The sequence below is a fragment of the Mustela nigripes genome, chromosome 15 (genome assembly GCF_022355385.1).
Source record: "Mustela nigripes isolate SB6536 chromosome 15, MUSNIG.SB6536, whole genome shotgun sequence".
NCBI classification, from domain to species: Eukaryota; Metazoa; Chordata; class Mammalia; order Carnivora; family Mustelidae; genus Mustela; species Mustela nigripes.
The window spans coordinates 75,963,821-75,986,666 of NC_081571.1; the positions used below are offsets into that span (position 1 = coordinate 75,963,821).

The 22,846-nt window shown below is 39.6% G+C and overlaps 1 protein-coding gene and 1 non-coding gene across 2 annotated transcripts in view; both read right to left on the reverse strand.

Annotated features, from left to right (window-relative positions):
* Positions 1-22,846, reverse strand: part of FGF14 (fibroblast growth factor 14) — a 597,992-nt gene that overhangs the window by 476,841 nt on the left and 98,305 nt on the right. The gene's annotated exons all lie outside the window — the stretch shown is intronic.
* Positions 10,265-10,371, reverse strand: LOC132003037 (U6 spliceosomal RNA). Its single transcript, XR_009400114.1, has one exon. It is a non-coding gene; the product is annotated as a U6 spliceosomal RNA (small nuclear RNA).

Consider the following 22,846-nt stretch of genomic DNA (forward strand, 5'->3'; position numbering starts at 1 on the left):
GTTTTTGTGACTATTAAAGTATTGGAAACTTATGGAAGAAAAAAATAAATTATGTGTAATTACTATTAAGATTTATCTAGTTATTTAAGAGAGAGCAGGGGGAGGGACAGAGGAAGAGGGAGACAAGCTGATTCCTTGTGAGTGCAGAACCAGATCCCTGGACCCTGAGATCATGACCTGAACAGAAATCAAGAGTCAAACACTTAACCCACTGAGCCATCCAGGCACGCCAAGAAATGACTATTGTTAACCTACAGCTGCATTTCCTTCCAGCCCTTTATATGCATATGTATGGACAGACAGATAGATAGACAGACAGACAGATAAGATTTAGTAAGGTTTACACCATGTTTTAATCCTGTTCCTCACAATGTATTTATTTTACTAGCTCCCATCACATACAAGCTTAGGTGTTTAACTTTCTTTATTGTTAGAGGTTCGGGTTATTTCCACCTTTGGACTATTAAAATAACATTACAATTAGCAATATTTTAACAAAATTTACATGTTATATTTAATCAGTTTGGTTGCCAGAGTGTTCTTAATATTCTAACTGTGAGTTATGTATTAAGTGTCTTTGTTACCATTGTCTATTGTCCCTCATGAACTTACAGTACTAGTAAATTTATTGATCCATTATGTATATACATGTGTATATATATATATATATGTATGTGTATATATACACCAAAAGCTGTTCTCTTTCTATACATTTGTACATTTTAATCTTCACAATAACTTTATGAAATAGGACTCTTCTTATCTTTTAGCATCTTTGAAGAGAAGAGGAAACTGAGCCACAGACAGAACCGTCTGTGACTTCCCTAAGGTCACATAGTTGACCTGGGATCATCAGGGACACAAACCCATGAGTCTGGGTGCCAGGCCTGCTCTGAATAGTGAAAGTGTACCATCTCTCTAAAGAACAAGATAATAAAAAAAAAAAAGGAAGAATAAGATCATGTGTTTATTAAATGTTATTTTAATATAGTTCCCATTTTAAAGGGTATCATGTAAGAACAGGAATATTTGTGTATTTGAATAATGACTAGTTTTTGGAAGGAAAAAAAAAACACACAGAAAGGAAAATAGTTCAGTGACTTGACTCTTTCATTGAAACAGTTTAATTCTCTGACATTTACTCCTCCTCTTGCAGGATCACAATCCACGCTCTTCCATATTTTGTGAGAGAAAGAACAGGAATATGAAGTCTTAAGTTCAAAAAGTGAATAATGGAGTATTGTGATTTCCATATTTGGGATTATCCAGGCAAGCTGGAGCTGAGATGAATTCTGACTTGACCCTTTTCTGGACACAACCATAGAGGACATACTTATCTCTCTAAGTGTCACATTTCTAATCTGGAAATAGGGATGTTAACCTCTCCCTTGGTACAAATGTGGAGATGAAATCAAATACCACAAATAAAGGAGCGGGCACAGGGGCCGATGTATACGAAGTGCTTTTTTCCCTCTCTTCTGCCTTGTTCCCCCCAACAAAGCAAATAAAAAAATAATAATAATAAAACCCTTCTCTGCAGAATCTGAGAAACAAACTGAGAGTTTTGGAGGGAGGCTTGGGAGGGCCTGGTGGTGGATATTAAGGAGGGCACGGATTGCACGGAGCACTGGGTGTGCTGCATAAACAATGAATCTTGAAACACGGAAAAAATTAAATTAAATTTAAAAAAACCTCAGAGACAATGCAGTTAAAGTCTAAGCTTTTATAATATAACTATGAATGTCTTGTTCAGAATAAAATCCCTTGGGAACTCCATTTGAAATGTACCTAGGCTCCCCTGAAAAATATCTGAGCATCCCTGCTCCCACTGAATACACAGGATGCCTTTAGAGTCTGCTCCCAAATGTTACACTGTTTGCAGAGTTTACATCTTACTGGAAACAGATGGACTTGGGGATGTGCTACTCAGAGATCAGGCCTAAAACTGTACTCTGGGCATGATTTAATATATCAGGGAGGAAGCTCTCTACACAGTAAACACCAATTACAAGCATCATTTGAGTATATTGTGGCTGCCGCTCCGTACATATAAAATAATTATTATTATTTGCTTTATTCAATCTGTTCAAATAAGTCCCTACTTAGACCACATGCTGCAGGAAAAATAGGCAATTATTTCAGCAGTCTCCAGACATGTCAACCCCTGAAGAATAAATAACATATTTTTCTTTTAAAAAAATTATGTAGCAGGTTGAAAAAAAAAAATGTCATTTTAACAGCTGGCACCGGGGCTCCCCTAAGGGAGAGAACGGTCTTTGTTTAAGAAAATACCTGGTAGACTGCTGTATGTGGGGAAGTGTGACCTGCGAGAATGCTCTGTGTGAAAACAGCAAAACCAAGTGATAGTTTGCTCCACGGGACATTAACAGAATCTGGAGGGTGAAGGAAGCATCCAGAGAGGAAGATGGGCAAGTCGTCAGTGAGAGTGGAGGGGACAGCGGGCAGCAACACAACAGAAAGGTTTGATCATGCAGAAAAAGAAGTCAGTAAAAATATAATCCCAAGCGGCAGGGAAATCGGGGCTCTGTTCAGGAAGGCAGAGTTCAGGGCTGCAACATAAACTCCCTTCCTCACTGCGAACCTACAGTCAAGCCAACATACGCGCCAATGTCTCGTTTGAACGGTGGTTGTGGTCTCACTTCTGCGTGTGGGACAGAAGAGTAGGAAGGGCTCCAGCAGCTAGATGTAAGTCAGATCTAGAGCCCAGCAAAAATAGGAAAACACATCTAGGGGGAACTTGAGAACATGTTCTGGGAAATAAGAAGAACCGGAGGAGCATCTTAAGCTTCTACTTAGTGTGGAGTTGAGAGTTTTGAGTCAGCTTTATGTAAATTTCGAAGGGACCTAACAGGTTTGATTGCAAATGATAAAATTTTATTCTTTATGGGTAAATAATATTACACTGTGCATATATACATATATATAAATACATCTATCTATATATCTATATATCTATCTATTTATAACATCTTTATTCATTCTATCTATCTATATATATATATGTCTATATATATAACATCTTCTTTATTCATTCATCTGTGGATGGACACTTGGGTTGCCTGTATAGTTTGGCTATTCTAAATAATGCTGCTATAAACATTGGGGCATGTATTCCTTTGAATTAGTCCTCGTATTCTTTGGGTAAATACCTAGTTAGTGCAATTGCTGGATCATAGGGTCACATCTTATTTAGAAATTATTTCATCTATCTTAACATCATAATTAGCTGAGCAACTGTAACAATTATTGTTTTCCCTTTCCTTCTAGAGAAATGTATCTGTATCTCCACAACACCTGACACTCCCTAACAATATGTTAAATAGAACAGCTCTGTAGACCAAAATTTCCTCATTGCCACGTTTAGACACTAAGAGCTTCCCAAAGTTGTGTCTCCTAACTTTGCAGTTCTCAAAGTGCATTCCACATACATAAGTCCATAGGATGCCCCATGTTAAAAATGACCTTCATAATAATAAAAAAAATTAGAAATGCTGCATATATCCCCTTTGAAATTTACTCCAAAACTCATACAACAAAAGATCTGAAAAGCCCTGCAATTAAAAATGAAAACTTTCTTTTTAACGTAAATGTTTGCCAAATAATCTTACCCACAGATCCCTTTTCTTAAGTTATATTTATTGGTATCTGAGAATATTAGGATACAGTTTGTCAATGTAAAAATATGTAGTGGCTTCAAGATAGAAGTCGATCTCTTTCTCCAAGGAAGGTAAGCAATCTAAAACTGACTTGATGGTTCCAAGGCATGAGAGACCACACTCCTTTTACCTTGCGGCTCTGTGGTCCTCAGTAGGCAACATTCCATATCCTGACTGTTCCAATTCCCACCATCACTTTCACACTCCATCCAATGGGAAAAAGAGAAGTGGACACACTACTCCTTCTATTTTCAGCAAATGCCTTGGAAATTGTTCACCCCATTTTCATTCATATCTCATTGAGCATGGCTTCATCACTTGACCAAAACTAGCTGCAAGGGAGGCTAGTATATAGTCTTCAGGGACACAGTCATGTGTTTATCTAAAATATCTATGGCTAGAAAAGAAGAGGAGAACAGAGAGAGGAAAAGAACAGTAATTTCTGCCACAATATCTATAGAACCCGTTTGGGGACATGTTGGCTTAAAGACCTGACGAACATGAATGAGATTATGGGGGATATAGTTTAGCAAACTATAAGGAAGTGCTTTACTAGCATTACCCAAAAGTTCACAGTGAAAAGCAGTGCTTTGTCATAAGTTTTATTTTTCCATATCCTTCAGATTTATTGTAGATTCTGACCATTCTCGAATTTTCAAATATTTACATTGACGTATTTTCTGGGAACTCATTATCCACCTCAATCATTCTACATTGAAAAGATGCTATCAAAATTACTTTTTTCTCATGTATATTTTCATAGGAAGGACATTAAGTGATACTAAGTAATTAATTTCATTTTCTAATCCTTAAATTCAAGGCTGCCACTCACCAGCAATGTAACCTTGGCTGGACCAATTAACCTTTCCATGTCTCAATTTTCCACTGTAAAATGAAGATATAACATGCACAGTGCAATATTATTGTGGGGTTTAAATGGAATAATGCATATGAAGTACTAGAAGGCAGTACGTAGTCAATAATTGCTGACAGTTTTTCACAAGATAAAAGCAGGTGTCACTAGATGATCTTTATTTTTTTAAGATTAATTAATTTATTTGACAGAGAGATTGATCACAAGTAGGCAGAGAGTAAGGCAGAGAGAGAGGGAGAAGCAGGCTCCCTGCTGAGCAGACAACTTGATGCGGAACCCTGAGATCATGACCTAAGCTGAAGGCAGAGGCTTAACCCACAGAGCCAACCGAGTGCCCCTCACTAGATGATCTTTAAAAATATTCTGTTTCTATGACAAGAACAACACTGAAGTGTAGAGGGATGTTGTGGACACAGTACTGGCTCTGGGACTTCAGGAAACGAGTCCATTTGTGATTTTTCCTTTTCCACTGAGAGAGCAGGACTCTGACATAAGCGGATACCTCCAGCATGGTCTCAGACTCTAGTAAACAACTCTTGCACACACACTAGTGTATTTCAGGTAGTCCACTTGAGGGTCTCCACCTTTTTTTTTTAAGATGTTATTTATTTGACAAAGAGAGAGAGACAGCAAGAGAGGGAACATAAGCAAGGGGAGTGGGAGAGGGAGAAGCAGACTCCTTGCTGAGCAGACAACTTGATGCGGGGCTTAATCCCAGGACTCTGGGATCATGACCTGAGCTGAAGTCAGACCTTAATGACTGACTGAGCCACCCAGGTGCCCCGAGGGTTTCCATATCTTAACTGTTTTACAAAGAACAACCATAAAACTTCCTAAGACTGTCTCCATGTACTTATCTATCGCCTCCATGAAGTCTACAGGAAGTAAGTCCTCATTAAAATTGGTTGACTAAGGGAATGATTCAGTGTTTCTGGATAAATGAAAAAACCTAATGAAGATAAATATGGCAAAGTCCTAAGAAAAAACTCATTAGCAAATTATACTTTGCCTAAAGTTCAACCTTGGCATAATACAAACACCACGAAATAAACAGTGCAACTACCCGTCATTTAAATCCCTCACTAAAAATAAAAGAATTAGACTGAATGCTCCGTAAGATATGTTTCTGCTCTAGAGTTTTCAGAAGTGAACCTGCTATATTAATTTCAACTTGAATTTTTTTTAAATTAAATGCCACTATAAATTTATTATAAATAACCAGGACCCCATTTGAGTGTATGCATCAACTATAAAATAATAGAAACATAAAGTTAAAGTATTTCAATGGAGATATCAAATAAAAATGTTTATTCATTTTTTTAATTTTTTTATTCATGGTTTTAGCAATGTAAACAATCCTTCAAAAATTTTAAGATATTTCTTACTAATTATGAGTACAAAAGACTCTAAATAATTGACGTAATCATTGCTTATTGCAAGCAATGCTTATAGATCTTCAGTGCTCTCGTTCTGTGTGTGTGTATGTGCATGTGTATTGGTCTCACCACTTTGTCTGAGCTGCGTATGCTACATGTTTTGCAAAAAGGCAAAGAAAAGTCACCAAAGGCATAAAAGAAAGAAAAAATTTTGGAGGACCATTAACTGAACATGTATATTCATTTAGAAAGTATAGCTACAAACTTGTATACCCTCCTAATGTCAGAGAAAATTTTTCATAGAGCAAAGGATAATATTCATAACCCTGTAATAGTCCCTTTGGTGATTTGATGCATGTTCCTGGTACCCCGATTAGAAAAATTCTTTTGATAATGAATGTTGCTTCAAGGGCTGTTTCAGTACTTCATTAAGAATTCCCATATTTGGGGTGCCTGGGTGGCTCAGTGGGTTAGAGCCTCTGCCTTCGGCTCAGGTCATGATCCCAGGGTCTTGGGATCAAGCCCTGCATCCGGCTCTCTGCTTGGCGGGGAGCCTGCTTCCCTTCCTCTCTCTCTGCCTCTCTGCCTGCTTGTGATTGCTGTCTGTCAAATAAATAAATAAAATCTTAAAAAAAAAAAAAAAAGAATTCCCAGATTTGTGTGTGTGTGTGCTATATGAAACATATTCACAGAAAGTGTTTTTCTGGAGATGATAAAAAGTCTAGAAAAGTATCCTCAAATGATTTACATACATGTATTTCCAGAAGCAGAGTGAGCTAATGATTGATGGGGAAAATGCTCATTGCTACTTTTATCAGATCAATAATAAACTTGATTTCTGAAAAATTTGCAAAGTTACTGAATTAATATCGCACCATCTTTGCCCAGAATTTTTCTCTATTCTGCAGGAGCAGAAGGAAAAAAAAAGAAAAAGAAAAAAAAAAACTATGTCTCCAAAGCACGGGTTAGAGATTCTGAGAACATTCTCTGAGGGCAAAATTGGTCTCACTCTTCAGGGCAGGCTCCAACCTTAGAGGTGGAGTTTAGTAATCCCACTCGTGGATGCTTTAATTTAAAGGACCAAGGATCCTAGACAGTCACCGACTGCTGTAACCAAATGTGTCTAGTCCTCTCTTCTGAATGCATAATGAGTGCTGTGAAGTGTGTAAACCTGGTGATTCACAGACCTGTACCCCTGGGGATAAAAATATATGTTTATAAAAAATTAAAAATTTAAAAAAAAAAGAATGCATATTGAGCATTTCCTTCCCAACTCTACCTCTGCCCATTCCCTTCTCCCCACCGCTGTTCCTCTCTACTCCTTGAAAGAAATTCCCTGCTCCCCAAAGTGTCCCCATCACACAGAAATGGATCAAGTTGCTCCTTTCCATAAAATCCCGCTTTTCCTTTTAAAGGCTGAAATAGGCACAGGATTTATTACCTGCCTATTCCACAGTCATATATTTCATTGAAACGTTTTGTTTTTCTGCATGAGCATCTCACCTGGCAATTTTCTGTGGTCAGAGACCGTGTACAGTCACTTCCCTGTATCACTCATAATGCTCCCTATAGCGGGTCACTTGTACAAAAACGCCTACTGGATATTTGCTAAATGAATGCATCAATGAAAGCCATAACTTATGTGTTACCTTACTTTTTTTTTTAATATAATTTTTTATTTTTTACTTTTTAAACCATCAACCTATTCATTTGTGGTCCACAAAAAGTGCTCAATAAATCTTTATTGATTAATTAATTACTTTACTATTGAGTTAGAGACTGTAGAATTAACAATAAAAGATTATGATTATAACCTAGTATTTGTTATTTTAAATTGATAATATTTAAATAATATAAAATGCCTAAAGCACTTTGTGTCATTCCACAGAAGCCATGCTATGAACACTACCCCTGGGATTCATTCCTAAAGAAGACAAACATTTTCTTCCTTCCTTCATGCCTGGTGAGGGTATAAGGCATATGTTTTGTTCCTAGTCAGTCTTTCCTACCTCTGACACATAGTTGACAACAATTCATAAATTTGAGTTTGAATAGTGATAGCAATTAGGAAGAAGCCTTGTAATTCAAGGCTACCAAGTCCCTGGCATAAATATATTCTGGGTTTGTTCTGACCTTTCTGAAAATGTTGCATATATTTGCTGCATGTTTGCATGTGCTCTGCCTGGCATTACACTAAGCACGTGAAGCTAAATGTCACTGGGCCTAGATCTCCAAGCCACCTTAGTTTATGACATTATTTGGGATATAATCACAGTGAACAAATCTGTTCCACAGGAACTATTTAAAAGGTAGACATACAAATTGTTTGGTAATTCTTTGTGAAAACATTTCTACTGATGCCATGTCCTTTTTTTCTCTCTTCTCCTCCCCAAATATCTTTTACTTGTATTTATTTAGGTTTCAGATGAGAACTTTAGGGCAGATCACATAACAATTTATATCTCTATAATCAGAAAATATCTTAATCTAATGTCTAATCAAATTGCTAATACTGAATGTTTAATTTTAAAAATTAAAAGCCTTTGCTTTTAATATAAATGGCCAAGATGACACAAAAAGACACCAAATAGAGTTTTGAAGATGAGAAACTGATAAAATTATTGAAACTATTCATAAAATATTCATCCTTTTACTTCTCCATTAAACCACGCGCCCCCTAAAAAATTTTATCTTTAGGAGAATAATCCTTGGGTCGCTGGACTTCCACTTTTCTCCTCAGTCTTTCCACTACTTGAGAATGCTAGAAACTCTCTTTAATCATCTTTTTCTTTAAAGATTTTATTTATTTGAGAGAGAGAGAGAGAAAGCACGAGCAGAGGGAGGAGCAGAGGAGGCAGGGAGCCCCCTGGGGGGAGGTGCGATCCCAGGACCCAGAGATGACCACCTGAGCAGAAGGCAGACGCTTACTTGACGGATCCCCCCAGGTGCTCCTCTTTCATCATCCTCTATGTCAAGCATCAGGCACAATGCCTGGCACACTGTAGGCACTCAATAATTGTTTGATCAGTGAATAAATGAGAATCTTTTGAAGTTACACAAGTGAGCTAAAAATCTCTTGAGGACGGGTGATAAAAAAAACATTGGCATCAAAGGATAAAGTAGTCTTTGAAGTTGAATCTGTCTGTGAATCTAAAAATTCAAAGGCCCTTCGATGTTACCCCAACATTTGTTTTATATCCATACCACTTTGAAACAATAATTTTATTTTATCTACCTCTTTAATTTCCTTCAATCACAATCAGGAAAGTCTGAGAAAGCGGTCTGTGTTCACGTAAGCCTGCGAACTATCGCCTGTTGCAAACTCAGGCAACAATCTGTTGTAATTAGGACAGTCTTATCCCCATGTATCCTCACAGTCTCAATAATTAAGAGGAAAACTGATTCAAAGTTCAAAGCTGAATTCAAACTGATACAACTTCGTAAGAATTTTAAATCCAGACCAAGATAATTTACTTTCTTGGGTTTTTTTTCACTATTCCATAATAACATTTAGAAAATCAAAAGTACTTCGAATCCCTCAGAAGAAAAGTATTATTCTCATAAATTTTAAATAGTCACCTCATAGCACAGTAATAAGCACTGTGCTAGTTTATGGAGTAAAATATGTTTCTATCATTTCTTGTATCTGAACAGGTGGTGTCTTCTCTCATTTTTAAACGTATGTCACTTTCAGCATTTTCCTCTCGACTCTAAACTTTCAGCATTTTCCTCTTCTCATACGGTGGTACCAGTAAGTGCCAAGGTCAGTCACATTGCTCGGTGCTAAAACTGCCACAGCCAACATCCCAGACTCGGGATGCAGGAGTCCCCAACCCCTGAAGTTCAGAGGAACAGCTCGCCTTTGGTTCTCTGGACCTGATCAAATTTGTTCTGGTGCCAACTACCAATTTTTCCATCAAATTCTAGTGTTGTGCCTGAATCCAGCCTCACTGTGGCATCCTGTTTCTCTGCATATGCAAGACTTGGCTGTAGCCTTGAACTTCTGTCTGGAGTAAGTAAAAGGGTACAACCCTGAGTGAGGTCCAAGGCCACGTCACCCTTCCCTAGCAGTTTGACTGCCTTGTCCCTCCCTATCCTCCGTTCAAATCACATCACTGTTTTAGCCCCCACAGTTGTCACCAGCCCTTGCCCGGACTAGGTGCCCCAGAGATGACATGGCAGCAGCAGAGCCACCCTGCCCGTGAGAACTGCTCAATGGACCCATGCAAATCACACAGTTTGCAACTGTCCCTTAGGGGAACATACAGTGTTGCTGAAATCAAACAGAAGTTATATAACCAATATCATTTTAGAAAACCACATCATTCTTTTTCACTTTGTGTCACTTTCACATAAAAATTTCATGCGTCATCTTCATGGAGGGGCCATGCAAATCTTCTCTGTATCGTTCCAATGTTAGTACACGTGCTGCTGAAGCAAGCACTTACAAATTTTTAAAAATCAAAACAAAGAGGGTGGAAATTGAGCAATATTATTTTTTAGTAAGCTGCATGGTTCCTAGGGTATGATTCTAAAAGCAGTAAAAAGATGTTCTTGCTAAAAAGGGTAACTGATACAGACTCTCTAACTTTTCAGCTGCAAACTGTTGAAACTACCGACTCACTAACTCAAAATAACCTTATGAATTTCCTTCATGCCTATGTGAACTATCATTTAAAAGTTAAAACTAAGCATTTTCTTCTTTTGGAATTTACACATTTCAGGGCATTTTATGCACTGGGCTTGATCCTATCTTCAGAGCAGAGGAACCATACTCAGAGCTCTCAGTGAACACAGACAGGAACTTGCTGGCATGCTCAGAACGTTGGGGAGAAAAAAGCAGAAAAGATTGCCCAGTGGTGCTAAGAGAAGCCTAGAGGAGCTTATTTCTCAGCCATCTCAAGAATCTGTTATCTGTTGACTAAAATACATAAATACAAATTAAAATAGATAGATTGACAAAACTTTCTAGAACCAGATAACCATCAACCACCAAAGTAAGGAACTCCACGTGACATCAAGCTATACTGGAAAAACTGAGGCCAAAATTTCACGAATCTAATGTGAAAAAAAATGGGGTCCTAAGAGTGAGGCTGGCAAGAAAGATGGAGCTCAGAAGCTGGAGGCTACAGTGTACCTGGAAGGACTGAACGGGTTCTTGAGCTGTCCCCCCACACTCTGGTTTCGAGCACAACAACCGGCAGTGTAGGACCCAGGCCACCCCACATGCTCGCCCACTCAGCCTTTGCTGTACACAGCTTGGAGGTGCTTGAAAGAGCTGCTTGGGAGTCACTGCAATGAGTCAGCACGTTAAAGCTGGCTCTCCAGTTATTTGATTTAGAGCCAGTCTTGCTTGTGACCCCAGGTCACCCAAACCCAACGGCTGCAGAGACCAGCTGAGCAGAGTCAATACAAACCTGTCCCTCTGGCTGGCATCTGTTCAGTTAACAGGAATCGGTGGTCAATCCTCAACCAGCCTTCCCTCTCTTAAGTCTTTTTTCATGCCGGGAATTTGCCAATAAGGTTTTGGAAAATGGCTTGATGATAGGCCACTAATGGCATCCTAACTTTTGTGGGGCTGTGTTGTTAATAAAAGGTCTGTTTTTCATGAATTTGAATAAACTGACAACAACTCATGGAGTTTAAAAGAAGTCAAATTTTACCTGCCAAACATTTCCTAATATATACTCCAGAGCAAAATAAATATGGAAATCTCTATGTCTTTTCAAAGCAGAAGATTCAAATGTATTGTTCTTCTTGAGGGTAAATCTTTCACATTATTATCTTCCAGAATTTCAAATGCCACAGAAAAATGTGAGATCAGTATCCTAAACCACTTCCACAGATAAGATTAGATTATCATTTTTTTAAAAGACTAACACATCAGCTTGTTCTGGACTTCCATATAAAGAGTATTTACTATAACATCAACCACATGCTAAGTACTCAACAAACTTGAATTCTTAGCTTTTCCTTCAAAGCTTGGGTAAGACGTTGTGATTTCCAACTCAAAAGCTAGCCAAACACACCAGACAGGAGAAAACACTGCACCTACAGCAATGGCTTGAGACTCAGCAGGTTAAGAAACATCTTCATATGAACACACTTTTAAAAATACAGAGTCTGAGGAATTTGAAGTGGCGGGGGGTGGGAGGTTGGGGTACCAGGTGGTGGGTATTATAGAGGGCACGATTGCATGGAGCACTGAGTGTGGTGAAAAAATAATGAATACTGTTTTTCTGAAAATAAATAAATTGAAAAAATTAAAAAAAAAATAGGGAGTCAACTGAGACAATGAATAGGGAGCAGGTAAAATGGAAGACCACTCGGAGAGCCAATGGGGGGTTCTGGCATGTTTTTGCAACACAGTAGACCACAACAATAGCCCTGATTTCTTTGGTGGACCAGTGTGACTTTGCCCCTCTCCAGGAGACTGAGGTCACAGCACTTTGAGCAGGAACCGCAGATTTCAGGGGCACTTGGTATGCATCCTTGGGCTGAGATGAAAATGACATTTGCCCAGCTCCAGCCCTTTGCTTCTGGTCTTTCCAGAGTCAGAGAAGAATGGGGGCACGGTTATTAACCTCCGGTGTATCAGGCAGCAGAGAAAGAGTCTGCAAATTGCAGTCCCGCCAATCCCACTTTTCCATCCCCAACCCCAAGCTCCATGTTTCTTCCTCCAGAAGACAGTGCAGGTAGAGGTCGGGTGTTCAAAAGTGCTACTGAAAGGCTCCCTCTTCTCTGCCGTGACATTTTTTGGCATCTTGTCAGTTGGCTACCCAGTCTGGGTGTTCACTTTGTAGAATGAATTAACGTATAAGAAATTTGCTGATGGATGCAGACTCTGAATATTAGGAAATGACAAAATTTACGTATTGAATTTGTTTTTTTAATTGTCCTCCTTTAGAGAGGAAAGCCTTCCATGCCTCCCACCTCCCTGGTTGCTACCACAAGGACAGCAGTCGCCCTGACTGGCCTAGTCGCATGAAGAGACCATACAAAGGCAAATGGAGGTGCGCATCTCATTCCATGGTTTTCTCCTGAGGGTATTGCTTACTTCCAGATGGGTAAATAGTTTACCCCAAAGGAAACCAAACACCCAAGAAAAAAAAAAAAAAAAAAAAAAAAGAAAGATGCCCCTTGAAAAAAAGCATTTGGAACCAGATAAAAGAAGGAGGACAAGGCCTTTGAGGGGGTGTCGCTAACACAGTGCTGAATCTCACACGACATTCATAAATTCATGAATTGCGTGTTTTACAACATGTTACCAAGGCATTATTTTCTAATAAACCTCCTTTTGTTTTGCATTCTTTTTGCTTATAATATGCAAAAAAGAAAAGCACAATGGCTGGAAATTCTGTCTCTGTGATCTGAAGTGCTCTCACTTGCATGCTGAGAAGTGTTATAATGAATATTTTTGGCATCAGCTGCTGATAGCAGCTTGGTACTAGCAGCACTTGATTCAAAATGTCATATGATACAATAATACACAAATCGAGCGCACAGAGGGGGGAGAAATCGTGCAACCTGTCATAGGTACAGCAATTTCTCATGAGTATTCAGGGAGAGGAATGTAAAAGTAGAAACCTGAAATCTGAAAAAAAATAAATAAATAAAATAAACACTTAACATCCGCAAACGCGAGAAAAAAATTATTAGTAAATGGAACATAGCAATTTTTATGTACTCACAACACCAGTGGTTTCTTTAGTCAAAACCCGATGGCATTCATCTATGAAGAATCTAGTACAGCGAAAGTGCTGGAGCCAATGAGAAAGCATATCTGCTTAACACGATCAAATGCACTTTCTATTTGTGTTTGAGTAGTTGAACAGCTACTGGTAGCGGACTGTCAGTCTGTGCTAGCCACCCCTCTCTTTTTGTTTCCACTGTTTTCCTAACTGTTCAAACATGTATTTGTTTTCCTTGAATCAATTAGTGATATTGTCCCAACATACCTTTTTTTAAAAAGACTTTTATTTATTTTTAAGAGAGAGTGAGAGCGACCGAGCAGGAGCAGAGAGAACAGAGGCAGAAGGAGATGCAGGCAGGGGGAGAAGCAGGCTCCCCGCTGAGCAGGGAGCCCGATGGGGGGCTCTATCCAGGACCCTGGGATCATGACCTGAGCTGAATATAGTTGCTTAACTGACTGAGCCACCAGGCACCCCCATCCCAACATATTTTTTGTTTCATATTTATATTTTGACTGCCTTTGTCCAAGTCCTGGCTCCCCAAAACCAGCCATGTGATCTCGGTCATTTTTCCCTCTGTGCCTCAGTTCCCTTGTCCTGCTAAGGCTACGGTGAGGACTGATGAGTTAGGGTGGTGCTTAGGGCCCCATCTGGTACACAGGAAGCTCTTTGTTCCTGTTCCCATCTTGAAAGTAGAAGTTTTTAAATGTGATTACTTATTAATTATTCAAAGTATATTAAGGTATCCATTTTTATTTGTTTCTCTCCCCACCGGTCTATGGATTACTTTAATTCAAGTAATTGGTTTGATTATTTTAAATTGACCATCCATAGAATTTTAAAACCAGAAAGAATCCTAAAAATCACCTTATCCAGCTTTCATCTTGTACAGTACATTCCTAATCATCATGATCATTGTCATCAGGCTTGTGTGAAACAACTAATTGCACTTCTCAGGGACTCTGATGCCGCTGAAGTACATTTGTAATCTAAGCTGTGGGCATGGAGATGTCCTCGACAGTATCGACAAATTCACTCTGTTTGTCTGTCCTTCCGATTCACTTTTTTTAATAGCAGGAATCTTCACCACACCCTGCATTGTGCTATAGGCTTTGGTATAGGTGGAAAGGATTTCTGTAGACTTTTCCTTGCCCCTATGCAGACATCCACTCTTTCTTTTCCCTTGACTGTCCAGCCCTCTGTGATTTGTAATCCATTTTATTTGCATGATTACCATGCACTGGATCCTGAAAAGACCTTGCTGAGGGCAGGGGCAAGGCAGCTATAATTGTCTCCTCATCAACACCCCCAGCCACCCACAGGAAACTGGAAGTCAAAGGTTAGGATATTGCCCAGGTGGTAGTATTAGAAGTGCCAGAGAGACCTGAAAAGCACAGGCTATCGGATTTCCCATCCAATGGTGTTTTCACAGTTCCATGCTGCTTGTCCCCAAATGTTGTTCCACATCACGATATTGGTGGATGTGAACATCCTAGCAATGGGCAGAGAACCAAGACAACCTAGGAACAGAAAAATAACGCCTGAATGGGCAGTAAACTATTTATTAGTTCAGCTGCTTATAGTCAAGCTTACACTGAAACTGTCACTCTGATGCAGATTTGAGGGAGACAGATGCATAAGTTCCATATTCAGCCAAGACAGTGTTGAAAAATAAAGTTCTTTGGGGCTATAGAAGAGAAAATATTGAAAGAATGGGCGTCAACCTTATTTTCCTATTAACAATGTAGGTCTGAGTTTAAACTTCCAGGACCACTCTTTCTGTTACTTTTTAAGGGTTAGGAAATCATTATTGCTTAAGTAAGGTAAGTGAATTTCAATTCTGAAATGAAAAGTTTTCACATTCTCATCACAGAAATTTTAGTAAAAGGAAGTCTGTGTCATATCCTCATGATATCTCCAGGCCCACAAAGGCAACAGATGGTCTCTGAGTTTTAGAGATCTCTTTGTGTTCTATATTAAAATGTTTCCAATAGATTGACATAGTGTAGGAGTCTGATTCCTTATTAAAAGATTGTTTCTCAGGTTTTATACAACTTCTGTGAAGTATGAGAGATGAGCTGTTGTGGTGTGCAGCTTAGGTTGGTGGCACAAAAATTCTCCCTACACCATATTAGAATTCCTTTCCATCTTAGGTGTCGTCTGTGAATAGGGTGGTGGACTTACCAATACCTAATGGGCCTGGTCATCCACTGATAGGCTACAAGGTGGTTCTCAAGTACACTTTTGTTAAATGCATGCAAGGGCAGCAGGAAAAATGTTTAATTGCCATAGAATACTAACACAGAATAATGCAAAACTGAACTAAGGAATGGCAAATTTCATCTCGAGCTTGGAATCCTGAAGCATTCAACTGCAGAAGCACAATTGTGCAACTGTGACGCTCCATTTTCCTTCCAAACCACAGCCAAAGACAGCCTCGGACCTGTGTCTCATTCAGTGAGAGCCTAATGCTCAAGAAACGTGAAACAAGACAGAAAAACCAAAATTAGTAGGAGTGCCAGGATGACGTTACGTGTGTTTCTTTCAGCTACTCACAAAATCTTCATGGAGGGGCCAAAGTGTCGAACTCTATCGTGAAGAGAACATGATGGGAAGAATTTCCTGCACATATTCCCATTTCAGTGTAGTAAACCAGTTGGCTATAGAAACCACACAGAGGCAGCAGAGGAGTCTGGCTACCTCCTGGACCAAGGGCAAAAGGTCAGTATCAATGGAATTCAAGTCAAATTGATAGTATTAAGTACATCTCATACAGTGTGATGAACGCGGTACTTTTGGTTACTTCATTGGAAACTTCCTCCCCAAAACCCATAATCCTAAGCTATACCTGAGGAAAACATCAGACAAACTCAAGTTGAGGAGGGCTCTACAAAACACGTGACCAGTGCTCCTCAAAACTGTGAAGACCATCAAAAACAAGGGAAGTCTGCAAAATGGTCAGAGTGTAGAGAAGCCTGAGGAGACATGATTAGTAAATGTAATGTGGTATCCTGGATGGGATTCCAGGACAGAAGAAGAACATTAGTTTAAAAACTAATGAAATCCTAACAAAATAGGGACTCGTATTATTAATAATGTATCAATATCAGTTCATTGAGTGTCACAAATGTACCACAGTAATGAGATGTTAAGAAGGGAAAACTGGTTGTTCGGGTCTGTGCGAAATCCCTGTGTGTCTTCACGACTCTTCTGTAAATCCAAAATTATTCCAAAATAAGCTTTCTTAAAAATAAAAAAAAGTCTCTCCTTCTTTTTAACTGATGTCTACAGATCGGAGTAATTCAACTGAACCAACTCTGTTTTTATCTCTTCTGCTTTCTGAAGACTGTGAGGGAAGCTGCCGAGGTGGCCAGGATGCCCTCACAGACTGGCCCTGCAGTGGTGGTCTGCTCTTACCCACACATGCCCCTAATCTCATTTACACAAGTTGTACTTGTTATTTTCATTATGTGATTTAATTATTTTTGAAATCACAAGCATAATTGCAAAGCATTGCTATTTCTGAGGGAAAAAATAGATTGAATGATTTGAAAAAACTTGATAAAGGCAAATGGCTAAAAATATTCCGTTGAATATGGGTGTTCTCGTACCATAAAAGATTAAAAGAAAATGTCATGAAAATCAAGAAAGATCCTGCACTCAGATTGCTTCCATCCTTCAAGTTCTGCTCCACTTAAAGACACCAAAATTAGAAATCAGAGATCATGGGTGTGATTTCTACAAGAACTCAAATCAGTTCAACCATAATCAAAGAAACCCCATGGGGGCTCAAAGTAACTGGTGAATGAGCATTAATATAAAGTGAAATGTTTAAGGCACATGTGTATCATTTTTAATAATTGCCCTGTTTTACTGCTTTTTTCATTAATTTATCCTTTCAATTAACCAATTACTACTGATCCCAACTGACTAACCAAGACATTCTACGGAAAAGATTTTCACTTTCATCTTTCGTGCATTAATATTTTACAGCACAGTTTTGGCTGTCTTTCCTTTAACTGGTGAGTTCAGGTTTTTATTTTGCACTGTCTTATAATGAGCCTATTGTGCAATTCTGTCACCTTTTCCCCTGGTGGACTGAAGACACAAGGGCAATTGCCTAATTACGCTGTGCTGCTCTTTAGAAGCAAATTCGTTAAAGTGACTTCTTAGGGGAACAATGTAAAGTATCAAGTGAAAGCTGGAGAAAAAAGAAGCTTATTTTTTCATACATAAATCCAATGTCTGGGAGAACAACGTGATTTCCTCAAAATTAAGTGAATCTATTTTCAACAAACTCTAAGTAGGAGTGGAGACGAGAGCTGAATAAATGCGCCGTGCTTCTCTCCTGGCTTCTAGGTAATAAATTGTGCACCAGATGATTACACGGCATTTGAATCTGTTTCTCATATCACGCTGAAAGCAAGATCACTAAGACACACTTTGTCTCTCCCAACAGAATCTATCTTTTCAACGATGGTGACAAAGCTGTTTCTTTCTGCATCAGTAGAAAACTCATTTCGATCAAAGTTGAATTGTACCAAGTGGTTAAAATTTTCTAACCAAAAGAGCAGCAAGATGCCCTAAGGATACAAGGAATGGAATTAAATAGTTGTTTTCAAAATCAGCTGTTTACCAAATATATATCCTTTAAACATTAGTGTGGTTCTGTCTGGGATATGCTTCAGAGGAGTAATTTCTTAAATAGGGCATTTATAAAAATATACTTGGAAAGAAACCGAAGAGAGTCAAGATGGATGCTAACTCTCCCTTAGGGATGCAAAGCTGTGCAAAGGATCCAGAAATCAATGTTTCTTAGGATTAAGCGTTGCATCAGTTGAAAGGTTAGGATTTTCAGTGTGGACGTAGGTTTGACTAGACTTCCTATATTTCCATTATGAACACTATTACCAGAAATACGGGTAGACACGTAGGCAAGAGAGCAAGAGGAAAATCAGACAGAAGGCTGTCTGGACTTCTCTCCAAGTTCTCGGGTCTTACCCAGTTCAGGGGAGGGGACTGCTGGGAAAGTGGGAAGTGAGCGGGAAATACAGTGGGTGGGGTTCTCCAGGAAGCAGGGTCTCAGGAAGGCGAAGCGTCCTCGATTCTTTCCGCTTCTTTGCTTCCCACTGCAAACAACCTTGAGACTAAAAGTACAACACAAAAAGGAAAGAATCGAACAAGAGGAGTTGGGCGGCACAGTGGAAGTTCCCAAGGCCGGAGGGAGGTCAGATTTTGAGAACACATGGGCTAGGGTAACTAATATGAGCACCCGCCGAAACATGTTAAGAACATCGGAGGGAAAACAAATCCATAAGCCAAATGCAAGAAAAAAAAAAAAATCCAATAAACTTTAAAAGCTCACTGATCTAGTCCCAAACTGCTGTTTGCGGAGGTATTCCAAACTTTTGAGGGCTCGAAATTAAACTTTATTAACTGATTATTTTTAAGGTCACCCATTTTGCCTGGAGAATAGACATCTTTTTTCTGCTACATTCTCATATAACTTCAGATCTGCTGTGGGAGGAAAGTTCATAACTCATACTCAAAAACAAAATGAAAGTATAGAAAAGTTGCCCGCATCCTTTTGTTGACGGTCCAGCTAGTAACTCACCTCTGCCACCAAGCTTCTTGCTGTTTCCTCACATCCTGCCCCTGGCTCCCACCCCCCCCCTCCATCAACTACAGCAGCAGCATGTCTGTTGTCTGCCTTCTCACGAATTTGCACAGACAGTTCCACACAGATGTCTGCGTGGACCCTTCAACAGGTCATGCATCATCTAAATCAGCGTCTTTCCCCAGACGCTACAGTCCTCTTGTTTTCCCTAAATAAGGCACGTCAGTATCACCTTCTTACATCAGCATCAGATCGTTGGTATGATCTTCCAGAACTTTCCTCCCCCACCCCACGCCCGCCTCGCATGCAGTTACCCAGATCTGCCCATTCCATCTCCACAAGGATTCTAGTTTACAGCCCCATTGGATTTTGAACCCATGATAGCAAGGATTTTATTTTTTATGTTTTAATTACCACAGCCCGCCCCCGCACCTAGTACATCACCACATGCAAGATACATATTACATATTTGTTGACTAAAGTTACATGTTACTTGAACTCCAGACAATACTTTCAGTGTCTGGTTTTCCATTAGCCATAGTCACACACAGGAGGATATTTTTAGAGAAACTTTGCCAATCACCTACCTCTAATCTAACATCTTTTATACTGCATACTCTCTTCCCAATCCCACCAACCCCCCACCAATGTGCACACACATACACACACACACCCTAACTTTAATAAAACCTCAAATGGTTAACCATTGTAAAGATATTATTTTCAAAAGAAAAAGGTGACTGCCCTCTGTTTTTCATCTTCTAAGCTTTCCTCAAAATAAAACAGAAAATTGGCAAACATTAGATCTATTTGATTCAATGTACACAGGTCAAATCAAACAGTTCGGGCCAAATACCTTATTGAAACATTTCGTCTCATCTGTCTACTTAATAGAACAAATAACCATATTGTCAAAAGTTTAATTTACCTTAGCCGTGCTGATATACCTATAATCTAAAGTAGCACTTGGGAGCAAAATAGTTCCTTATACATATTTATATGGAGGTTACTTTTCAAAAAGAATTTTCAATAAAATTTCTCATACTGAAACCGATATATAATGACTAAGAAAAATACGAAAGCACAATGCAATTGAGTTATGGATTTCCTACTTTGCAGAAGAAAACTGCTACAGGGTATACTGGAAACACTGAAGAATGAGACTCGGGCTCACAAGAAATTGGGGGACCTGGAGAGAAATGGGAATTAGCAGGGGAGGTAGACTATCATCAAGGACAAAGGGAAAAGTGACGGCTCTGATGTCTAAGCTTCCTTCTTCTTTCCTTCTGCCCGACATGTTGCTTTACCCACTTAGATTCCAAGGTCTGTCATTAGGCTCACTCCTCCCTACCTTACCGTGCCTCGCCGGGACTTTCCAAACAAAACCTACTCCACACCTGTGCCCGTGCAGTGGAACACACTGAGAAACACAGGTTGCCCTGGCCCATTCCCCCTTGAGCCCACAACAGTTAACTTTGAGCGGGTGGTTAGTGCGGGAAGGCAATCTTGCAATATTCACTGGAGATTACATTATACTTTTCTTCTCAAAACTCCAACACTCTCCCCCACCTTTCCTCTCAGCTAATGGCTTTACCTGTGATGTCACTGAGAAGCCATCAGGAAGAGGACTACACATTCCCACCACAGTGTCTTCCAAAGACGAGCACGTGTGTCCAGACAGGCTATCTTCCTTCTTGCTACTTTTGTTGAAATGCCTAAACTTTGATACAGAGCCTCCGCCACCTACACCCCTTTCTCATACTGCCTGTTCAAGAGCATTACATAGCAAGTTTTCTCCCGGTGGATCCTCCATGTCCTTACTGTCTTTTGGAGAATTCAAAAAGTTTTAAAAAATACGATATTCAGCATTTTTCATTGTTTCCTGCAAAAGGTCTAAAATGGAATGCCTGGGTCACCATGGTGCAGATATATTAATGGTCAACCCTCTGTCATCTTTGCACTTGAGGTAGCAGCAGCACTGAGTGGAACTGGTCTCTCTCTCTTCTTCCACATGGCGTCAGGAATCAAGCTTTCTTTGTCCTCCTTCCTATCAGAGGTTCCTCTTCACACCTGTTTTGCAGACATGGGCTCATCCTCACTGCCCTCCCCTTCCCCATCTACACTGATTCTCCAGCTATAAATTCAACCAATTACCTACAACCCCCCCAATTAGGACCCCACCCCCCATGCTGTCTCCTGAATTGCAGATTCAGAGATCCAATTCTACTCACTACCTTCCCTTAAATGTAAAAGCTTTTCAAATTTCTCGTGCCTGAAACCAGACTCTCAGGCATCCTCCCAGAAACTTCCCCATCCCAATAAATAGCTCCATTCCTCCAGGTGCTCAGGCCAAAAGACTTGGAGTTCTCTTCGAGTCCTGTCCACTGTACTTTCAATATATGTCCAGAATCTGACCTTTCTACTACATCCATCAAAACCTCCCTGGTTCAAGCAACCATTATTTTGTGCCTAGACCATCTCAATAATACACATCCCATTTTAACTCTGGCTCCCACGTCTATTCCAACACAGTAGCTAGAGTGATGCTTATAAAATGTAAATCAGATCATGTTACTCCTTTGTTCAAAATCCTCCAGTGCCTTCCTTTGCCCGTAGGAGTTAAAGGCAAACTCTTCACTCTAACCTATAGACTTTTAAATGAGCTGACCACCCACTGCCTCTCTGATGTCGTCCTTACCACGCATTTACTCACACTGCTCCATGCAAAGTGGACCCCTAATTTTACCAACATGCCAAGCATGCTCCTGTCTCAGGACATTTGCGCTTGCTGTTTTCTGCCTAGAATGTCTTCCCAGACACCTGTATAAACTCTTTCCCTCACTTCTTTCAACTCTCAGGCATACTGAGTTCTTTATATGCACTGCCTTTCCAAACCCTCACAACAATCTTTAGGGTAGATTCTCTTAATCCCCAATTTTACAGGTGAGGAAATTAAGACTTCTAAAGATCAAAGAACTCACCCAAACTCCCAGAGCCACTACGTGGTCGACTTCTGAGACTGATACTTGAGTCCGAGTGACTCCACAGCCCACTGCTTCTCTAAATTGACTCTGCACATCTCATAGCTGTGTTACTGGGATGAATCTCAATAATGACCTTAGTGCGCATTAAACACAATAAATGTCAGCACTTAGCGTCATTAAAAAATCAAACTCTGCACAGTAGGTAAAACACTAAATGATAACTTATCAGATTCAAACAGCTATGTAGATTGCTATGCATCGTGTTTTCCAACAGAGATTTTAGACATTTAGTATAACTTCATTGCCCTGTTAAATGGAGAGGCACCACCACTGAAACTTTGGAATTAGCATATATCTTCAACTTAGCTCCCAAAAGCTACTTGGTTTTTTTGTGATGCTAACATTCAAGTTGTTAAAATCTATTTGCCAAAGTGCTACTGAACCCAGCTCCCCATCATCACATGTACAAACCAGAAAAAGAGATTATTAGATTAAATATCTTCTCTAGTGATAAATAGCAAAGTGTACTTCTTGCTCTCCTCTCCAGGACCCATTCCCCCAGAGTCCTGTCTTCTCACCTAACCCCACAAATTCTCTTGACCAAAGGAAGCAGCTGCCCTGAGATGT